The sequence below is a fragment of the Dermacentor silvarum genome, chromosome 11 (genome assembly GCF_013339745.2).
Source record: "Dermacentor silvarum isolate Dsil-2018 chromosome 11, BIME_Dsil_1.4, whole genome shotgun sequence".
NCBI classification, from domain to species: Eukaryota; Metazoa; Arthropoda; class Arachnida; order Ixodida; family Ixodidae; genus Dermacentor; species Dermacentor silvarum.
The window spans coordinates 117269228-117278518 of NC_051164.1; positions in this window are offsets into that span (position 1 = coordinate 117269228).

The following is a 9291-nucleotide window of genomic DNA, read 5'->3' on the forward strand; positions in this document are numbered from 1 at the left end:
GAAGGTTCCTTGTGCAGGCCGTGGATGACGTGAACACGGATCAATCGGGCAGCACTCAAAGCCCACTGAAGTTACCCTCGCGCGCGCAATTTGTTTCGTCAGGTCTAGCCGTTAATCCAAGCATAAAAAAATGAAAGTGTTAGCCCACGTGCTACCCCTCGATCAGAAGAAAATAGTGACTGCACCAGAAAATGTATTTCATGCTTATCGCTGCTTCCATTCACACTCAGAAAACCGTTCAATCATCGTTGCGCGAATTCAGTGTGGCTGCGATATAAATTAAGAAATGAAACGGCGCAAGCTTCCGATATGCAATGCACTAGAGCAAAGTGACTGTTCATGGCTTGAACTTAAGATGAGAATGCACATCAGCTATGTAAAAACTCTTTCAAATGGGAATTTATTATGCGGGACAAAGGCAGGCGCGTCTATCTTGAATTAGAGCATCACTACCACAGTTTACTGAAGAAAACCTGAGCAAATGCCTTTTTTATTCCAATTCCACTTCACATAGACAGTGTATACTATTCATTGGGCTTTCGTCCATTGAGGACTGAGTGACTCTTGCAGGATCTAAAAAAGAAGAGGTAACTTACTTTTTTCTTAAATTGCATATGAGAATGTGCCAATGTAAGCGTGTTTGACAATGCATGATACAGCCTGTCCACAAATACACTTACACCCACCACACAATAATCCCATAGACCCAATTTTTTTTCCTAGACGCAATACGAAAAAACTTGTGCATGAAGCAGCTCGATAATTTTAATAGGTGATAACCATCCCAGAAGCTTGCGGTCTCATACACTCCCACAATGGAAAAATGTATAAAAAATGTCACAGTTTTGCCCTAAGGGCGAAGCAATGAATGTGATAGCAACACAGCAATGTCATACGAAGTAAGGTGAGCGGCTTTGGTAGCAATATGAATTGTAGTAAACATGAGCTGATTAAGTAAGCAAATGTGCTGCGGCGTAAGTAGACCGACATGAAGAGAGACTCGATGACCACGAGAAGGCGCGCGTGAAACGGTGGTGTTGATGAGAAGCGCTTCCCGTGGGCAGCGCGTGCGAAGGGACACACCTGTAGCGCTGCACTGCCGATCCGGGCAGCATGACATGTGTAGCGTGTGTTGGAAAATGTGGCCCGACTATTACTAACTGAATGAACAAGCGTGGTGTGAGCGCACACAAACAAACATGAATAGATCACACTGAATGAGTGCAGACAACGACTGTCAAAACGCTGGCAGCAAGCCCATACGCTGCAGCGGGCGAAGGTACGTGCGGTCTATCGCTTCAACAGAAACTGAGCGGCGAATGCACAGCGCGGCGAAGATTTTATCTATACGGAACCTCACGGCGACGGCGACGCCGACGGCAGAAATCCGGTTGAAGTGTCCATATAATTGCTATCGCAATAAAACATGCAAGCGTGTAATATACACCGCACGCGCATTGTAAAAAAAAATTCAGTAGCCAGGATGGAACAAATTTCAAAAGCAGGCACACATATGCACAGAAAACAGCAGTATTTTACAGGGTGCACAAATATTTCAAAATATGCAAATGTCACGTAGCTGGACAGAACCATAGTAATGTTGTTGCCGTCCCTTGGAGATACTCGGTTATTTTTTACATTTCGCCTAATTAGATAATTAGTCATATTTATTGATCAACTTCTCAATTATTATAATTATATTAAAAGTGTCAATTAGAAAATTGTAGAGCAACATCAAAGACTCCCGATACAGCTTTGTATTGCTCAATACGCGCTACGTAGAAGTGTTTTTCCGAGCATGAAAGAAGCTAACGAATACACTCAAAGTGCCTCGAGCGACCAGTCGCGCGGCAATATTGCTGTATTCGCGGGTTTCGTTCACGCTCGGAAAAAAACTTTTATGTATCACGTATTGAGCAACAGAAAGTTATATTGGGAGTTTTGCACGCTGCTGTACAATTCTCTTGCTCATACTTTTTATCCAATTATAGCATTAAAAGAGTTGATTAATCAATTATAAAAGTAATTATGTAATTAAGCGGAATAAAAAAATAATCTCACTATCTCCAAGCCACGGCAGACAACATTACCTTGGTTCTGTCCAGCTACGTGACATTTACATATTTTCCAATCTTGGTGCATGATAGTAAACCGCCCAGTATATATCTTTTACATGCAGCAAAATTTGCACAAACTACTGCGGCACACAGAAGGTTCTCTCTTCCGCAGCGGCTTTCGAGGTTTATTTGACCGTGTGAGGTTCTTTGGACAGTTTGGAAATAAGGTGGCAATCCTTCTATCGAGCGCTCCGCGTAATATTGCCACGTGTCTGGCGCGGCGATGACGACGGCATAAGACACATCGGCACTTATGAAAAACATAGCAAGAAGAAGAAGAAGCAGTGACTAGCGCGCGCTATTTTAAAACCGTCCGTTCTTGTTACTGCCTCTGCCCCTACACAATTCTCTCCGCAATGCCGCTTCTGCACAGAGCCCGGGTCCCTGAGGCACATAGTAGGGGGCTGCAAAGAGGCACCACTCAATCCTCCGAACCCTTACCACACCAACGAGCTTTGGGAGAGAGCCTTGGCCAGCTCCGACCTCGAAGATCAGCAACGGCTGATTGCGAGGGCCCAGGACGCGGCCCGAGCTAAAGGCATTCTGGAATGAGGACGCCTCTCCAAAGCTGCATTTACACATTAAAGATGTTTATTCTCTCTCTCTCTGCCGACAAGTGCGTTTCGTTTGTCCCTCGAGCTTTCGACGTCGTGACAATATGCCATCGATATCGTATCCTCTGAAAAATGTCTGGTGCAGACATGGTCGGTAGGCGTTAGAGCTCGGTCTGCCCTCAGATTTGCACGGCGCCACTGCTCTAGACGACCGCTGTCGGACGGCGCTTTGAATAAAGGCACACGTTCCGCACAAGTCAGGTATCCAGAATTGCAGTTCGGAACGAAGCACTTTCTAGCCATTTCAAACGCCCCTCAGAAGGCCGCTGCCACCTTCGTCGAGGGCCCGTGGCGACAATACCCAAGCACACGCTCATGAAACGAACGCGAGCAAAAATCGTGCCTTCAAAACAGCGCAACCGCACATACAAGCAGGAAGACGAAGCAGCGGAAGCACGCGCCTTGCCGCCGAGGCTGGGACCGCATACCGCAGCGCCCTCTACGACGGCGCCGAACCAGCTACAACTAGGCACGGATTTCCGACGGATTTTCGGCGCCGGCCGGCGGCACGCGACGGCGGCCGGCGGCGTGGAGAACAATGCGCCGCTGGTCGGCGCCGCAAGACCGAGCAGGCTAGGGTGCCTCGATGCCAGCGCCGGAGGCACCCTAGAGCAGGCTAAAGTCCCTTGATGTAGGAAAGTACCGCCACTCTTTGTACTTCGCCGCCGGCGCGCGACCTCCTCGCCCCTCGCGAGTCCCCTCCGCGACAGACGGCCTTGGGCGCGTTTTCCTGCACGATGATTGGTCTCCCTGCCGTTGCGCTTGGAAAGGAGTGCGTTTTGCTTGTGTTTTGCTTTTTCGTTCGCGCCATTTTGCCCCTCAGCTCGGCTGAGAACGTCGCGCGCTAACATTGCACGCTGTTTCGAGCACTGTCTGCTGGCGCTATGCCGTGCTGCTGCGCATATAACTGCAGCAAGAAGCGTGATGATGGCTATGCAGTTTTTACGATACCGCAAGGAAATCGTGATGGCTTGCGCAAAGTATTGGTATGCGTGTTGCAGTGTCTACCATGAAGTGATGTGGTGGTGACTGACTATGAAAGACGTAAAGGGGCTCCAGCTGCCTCTATTAAGTCGAATGCTTTACCTAAGCCTTCGAAGTATGCTTAGCAGTCAAGCGTCAGACTCGTTACGCCACTTATACCAGTTAAGCCAGCTTTTTGTGAGGCATATGAAGCCAAGCTCACCAATGTTCAGTGCATATATACAGCTATTTTGTAAATGTCACTTGCGCTTTTCATCAACTACACTCGGACAGAACTCAAAACTTTTTACTCATTTACCTCCAATCCGGTAGGTGGCAGCGGCCAATAGTAATGATGTTGCGGTTAATGGCATTTCGAAGAAGCTCGTACCAGCCAACTGTGATGTCACGCTAGGGGATTAAGCAGGACGTCATGACAAACGGTCGATACCCTTGGTTGGAAGACACGCTTTGAGGGCTGTTTGTCACTTCGTTCTTGGGCTGTATCCAACTATACAGCTCTTAAAATTAAGGACTCGATTGAGCATGCGCGCCCAGTATGAAACGAATCTCCTGAGCATTCGCGTATGGCATATTCTTTGCAAATAGTGGCTCGGCTCAAAAGAAAACGTGGTATCTTTTACACGTGGAGTGTCGTTTTGATCGCAACAGAGCCGCTTTTTGGAAAGGACAAGCTCTTAGCGCAAGAACGAATTGCCCGTCAACTTACGGCCGCACTGATACTGCTTTATCATGTATTAAACGGTGTAGGTTTGTGCCATGGCGTAATGTTACTACTGTTGTTTTCTTGGGCATGTCTTTTTCTCAGCTGCCATCCGTACTGCATGGCATATTTGTACACTAGCATTGTTTCTCATTCTGAATATTATATGGTACTCTTCTACGTTATCTGTATCTTGTCAAATAACGTTTTTTGCGCATGCACGACAATAAAGCATCGTACTGACCTTTCTTTTTGTTTTTTGTGTGATAAATGTTGTTCTCATGTCTAATCAAATCACAATTTTAACTATCCTACTACATAATTTCAAGGTATGTTGGTGTGAACTATCAAAATACCTTTTCCAGAGGCGTATCTTTTGCCTAAAAATATAGATTGCCTTCTCCCATTGGTATACCGAGTATTTTTTAAAGCTTATAATTGACACCGACGCCTAAAGAATAATCTGTAAATACCTTTCCTCAGCTTCTGTTATTGTGGGTGATGAGTGGCTGCCGGCACCGCTTCATCGCACTGAAATTGTGCAACCGTCCTATAGCGCAAAAGCTACTTTGACATTGAGACTAACACATGGACGGACGATGCTCTCGCCAGTAATTCATTATAAGAAGGCACACTGAATATAATACCTGCGGTGCACATGCGTGCACATACAAGAAAAAAAAAACTGCCAAACATAGAGCGATCTGCGACAAGCAATACTAGATCAGATGCAAAAAGTAAATAAAGCAGCGTATCATGTGGCAAAAAAAATAACTGGAGTATAGAACTCGCCTCAAAGCTCCTTTTACATCAGTGTGTGTCATTCATACGGCTTTAAGATGAAACCAACCTCATCATAAACGTTGCCTTCAGCATTCTCCATGCTGTTATCACCATTTTCAAAATACTCTGCGCCACTAGGGCGCGCAACTGGCCCAAAATAATGCGCCTCCATCGTATTCTGCGGCCCGTCCGCGGGAGCCCAGGCGCAATAGCGTGCCGTGCGCAGCGCGCGCAGCCGACGGGCGAGGAGAATTGAGGAGGAAAGCGCGCGCGTGGAGGAGAGTGTCGCTACTTTCGAGCAGGCCAGACTGCAGCGCTGACGGCGGAAGTGGCGGTAGACGCAGGAGACAAACAAAATATAGCCTCCGAGATGGTGCACCGTGCCATGTGAGTGAGATCGGAGGCCATTTACAAAGCGAGCTTCCGGCGTTGCCGTCCGCGAGTGCCTGTGCCTCGTATGCGTCCCAAACAGCCGATCGCTCGCGCGTGCTCCGGCCATTGCAAGTGGTGCAGCTTTGTACGGTATCATAGATAATGATGTATACTGTTTCCAGACAGGGACATGCAAGGAACGCCGAAGTGCACACTTAAGGCCCGTCTACGTTACCGGCACGCCAACTCGCCGTTCGCGGGTCGCCGTTTGACGGTGGTTTCGCTCGCGAGCGGCGAGATTTCCTTACCGTAGACAGGATGGGACCGGGACCCATTTGTGCTGCAGCTGTACAGCGAAGTGGCCAATCAGTGACCGAGGGGTGGTCACCCTGGCACCGACGGCAGCCTCACCGCCGCTGATCGTTCGGCGGCGCCGATATCGTCGCTAGGCCTTCTCAGGCTCACTCGAAAACTTAAGCTGACGGCGCTTCGGAATGAATCACATACGCTCACCAGCCGCGATATATGCGCTGATATTAGCGGCGCCGTCGGCTGCGATGCGGGCACAACCGAGCCGGTCGTCTGCCGCCGGTAGCCGTGCACTGCAGCTGAGCTCGACAAGTATATAATCTGGACGCGTTGGGGGGAGAGTGTCAGCACTTCTCCTTATTCTTACACCGTGGTTAATAGTCATGGCTAGGTGGCGTATGCCACCGCCCGATTTAAAGGGTTCAGCCTCATCCATCCATCCGAATGAGCGGCCCCGCTCATTCCGGACGCTAGTCGAGTCGGAGACCCTACCGCAGCTGCTTGGAGCTTTGACAGGCGGATACTCGGTGGTGGTAACACTGAGATTATTCCCCACCGATCTATTGTAAATTAAATGGAAAAAGAGCGACGGAAAGAACGCAAACGACGCAACAACGATAGTGCGTCGAGCCACTCGACGCCAGCTACTCAGCCCGCGAGCTCGCCTCAGCCAATGAGCGCTGCCGAAACCGCCGGAGCCAACGTCTATTGGCCGGAGATTCAGATGATGATGATGATGATGATTTATTGGCATCCCCTTCACGCGTCAAGTAACGACGCGGCGACACGACGCAGGATGTTCGCCATGTGTTCGCTGTGTCGCGATACATGCGGCGAACGCCGCCGCGCGTTGGCCGCCGTGTTGGCGGCGGTCCCGGCCGCCCGCTTCGAACTGAATTTGGCGTTGTCCTTGTAGAATTCACTTCGTTGGTAGCAAATGACTGCGAAAACGGCTTTCGCTTAGTCTCAGGCCGCTTCGACGACAGAGTATTATGGATAACCTTGAGTAGTTTTCGAGATCGCTTCTCGTTTCGAACGCGTCTAAGCCTAGCGAAAGATGGATGGATGGATGAGGCTGAACCCTTTAAATCGGGCGGTGGCATACGCCACCTAGCCATGACTATTAAAAGATGGATGGATGGATGGATGAGGCTGAACCCTTTAAATCGGGCGGTGGCATACGCCACCTAGCCATGACTATTAACATAATTTGTACTTTGTGGTGGGTGAAATTTCACCCCTGTCTTAATTTTATCCACCAATCACATAACCTCTGTTTGGTTATTTCTACCCACTTAAAGTCTATTTTGCCTTCACTGTCCCTAAACCCCAATGCTTTGAAAAAATCAGCCCCGTTGCCTTGCACTGTAGGGTTAAACCCCTTACAGTAAAGTATGAGGTGTTCAGCCGTTTCCTCTTCTTCTCCACACGCACAGCACAACGTGTCTATACTTGGTACAATGCCTCCTTTACTAGTAAAGGAGGCATTGCTTGGTACCTTGGCCAATTTTCCGATGCCAGCGCCATCTATCGGGGAAGTTGGGAGATAAGCATTACGACAGCATGTGGCCTCTGAGATCAGATTTCTGTTGAAGGTTGTTGTAGAGAGCTTGCACTACTTGTCTGTTTCCTCGCAGATCAGCGGATATGGGATGTACAAATACAACGCGATTCCTGAGAGATCATACTAGGAACTACTCAATCGGTGCAGAGACATGCAGACACGGCAACACCAACGCGATTGCAGACAACGCGAAAAGGCGCGCGCGCGCGAAACACCAGCATGCATTGCGACCGGAACTAGTGCCTCCTGATTGGCTGTCGTCCACCGCGGCGCGCTAGACGCTTCCGGCGGCGGCGTTCGCCCGACGAAAATGTTTGGACAGGCAGATCGGCTGCGGACGGCAAATTTCTTGACGCCGGCCGTCGGACGTTCGCCGCCCGACGAAGTTCTTCGCTCGGACGCCGGTTATTCGCTCCATGTATTCCGGCCTTTAACTTTATCTAGCATTTTTGTATACCTCTCATTTTTATTTTTCAAAAATTTACCTTGTGCCGCTGCCTATGAATTTAAGAGATCAGGTCGTATCCATCTTTTCCCTGCTTTTTTTCCACCAGTACTCCAATCGTCTCTTGCTGATCTCTACGGCTGATCTGTTTATGTTTCCTTCCATTTTGAAACCAAGCGCTTCTGGGAGTTGCACGTTACCTACGGTTCTCGCTGGGTGGATCCCGTCGCATTCCATCAGGATGTGCTGAGTGGTTTCTGGATCTTTACTGCAGCATGCACATGTCTCATCTAGTTCCGAATATTTGTTCCGATATGTTTTCGTCCTTAGGCAACCGGCTCGAGCCTCAAACCTTTGTGTTATAGTACAGATTTTCCCTTCTAATTTCTTCTTTCTCATTCTTGTAAATCTCCATTGTCCTTTTTGTTTCCATTCTTTGCATCCAATTCACGGTCTCTATTTCTCTCACTTTCTTTCTGATGACTCCTGGTTGTCTATTTGCAGTTTCGATTATCCCGTACTTGGTTGCCAACTTCCTTGACCTCTTCCTCCATTCTGTGTCTACGCTTTTCATGTAGAGATACTTGTGCACTTTAGGCCTCATTCACACAGCCGTCAAACGCTCCGTCACGTCACCGTCACAGCATCCGTTTTCGTCAGGGGAGAGGGTTTCCGAGTCGTTTTCCCCTCAAAAACGGCTCGCCGGCGACGCAGAGCGGTGCTCTACGTTTCCGTCGCCAGCACGGTGACCGAAACCCTCTCGGAAACCCTCTCCCCTGACGAAAACGGATGCTGTGACGGTGACGTGACGGAGCGTTTGACGGCTGTGTGAATGAGGCCTTAGCCGCCCATTTATTTTCATCCATGTTCCTGAGCCTTTCTTCAAAACTAATTTTGCTCTGTGCTTCTCTGACTTCAAAAGAGGCCCAACCCATATGTCACCCTGCACTGCCTCATTTGTGGTATTACCGTGGGCTCCCAAAGCCAACCGGCCTACTGATCTTTGGTTAACTTCCAAACCCGCCAATATATCCGATTTTAAGCATATAATGGCATTTGCGAATGTTAGCGCTGGCACCATTACTCCTTTCCAGATTCCACGCACCACCTCATACTTATTGTGGCCCCACAATATATACTCTGTGTTTCATTATTGCTGCATTCCGCTTCCCCTTTATTTTCCGACTATCTTGGTGGTTGTTTGAGTAATTCTTTCCTTCGTTTATGTGTACGCCGAGGTACTTATATTGCTTCACTATGGGTATTACTTGCTGTTGAATTGACACCACGAAGTTACTCGTGTGTTCATTAAAGATCATAATTCCTGATTTCTCTGTGCTAAACTTAAGGCCTAGATTTGTTGCTGCATTCCCACAGATATTCGCAAGTATCTGTAAATC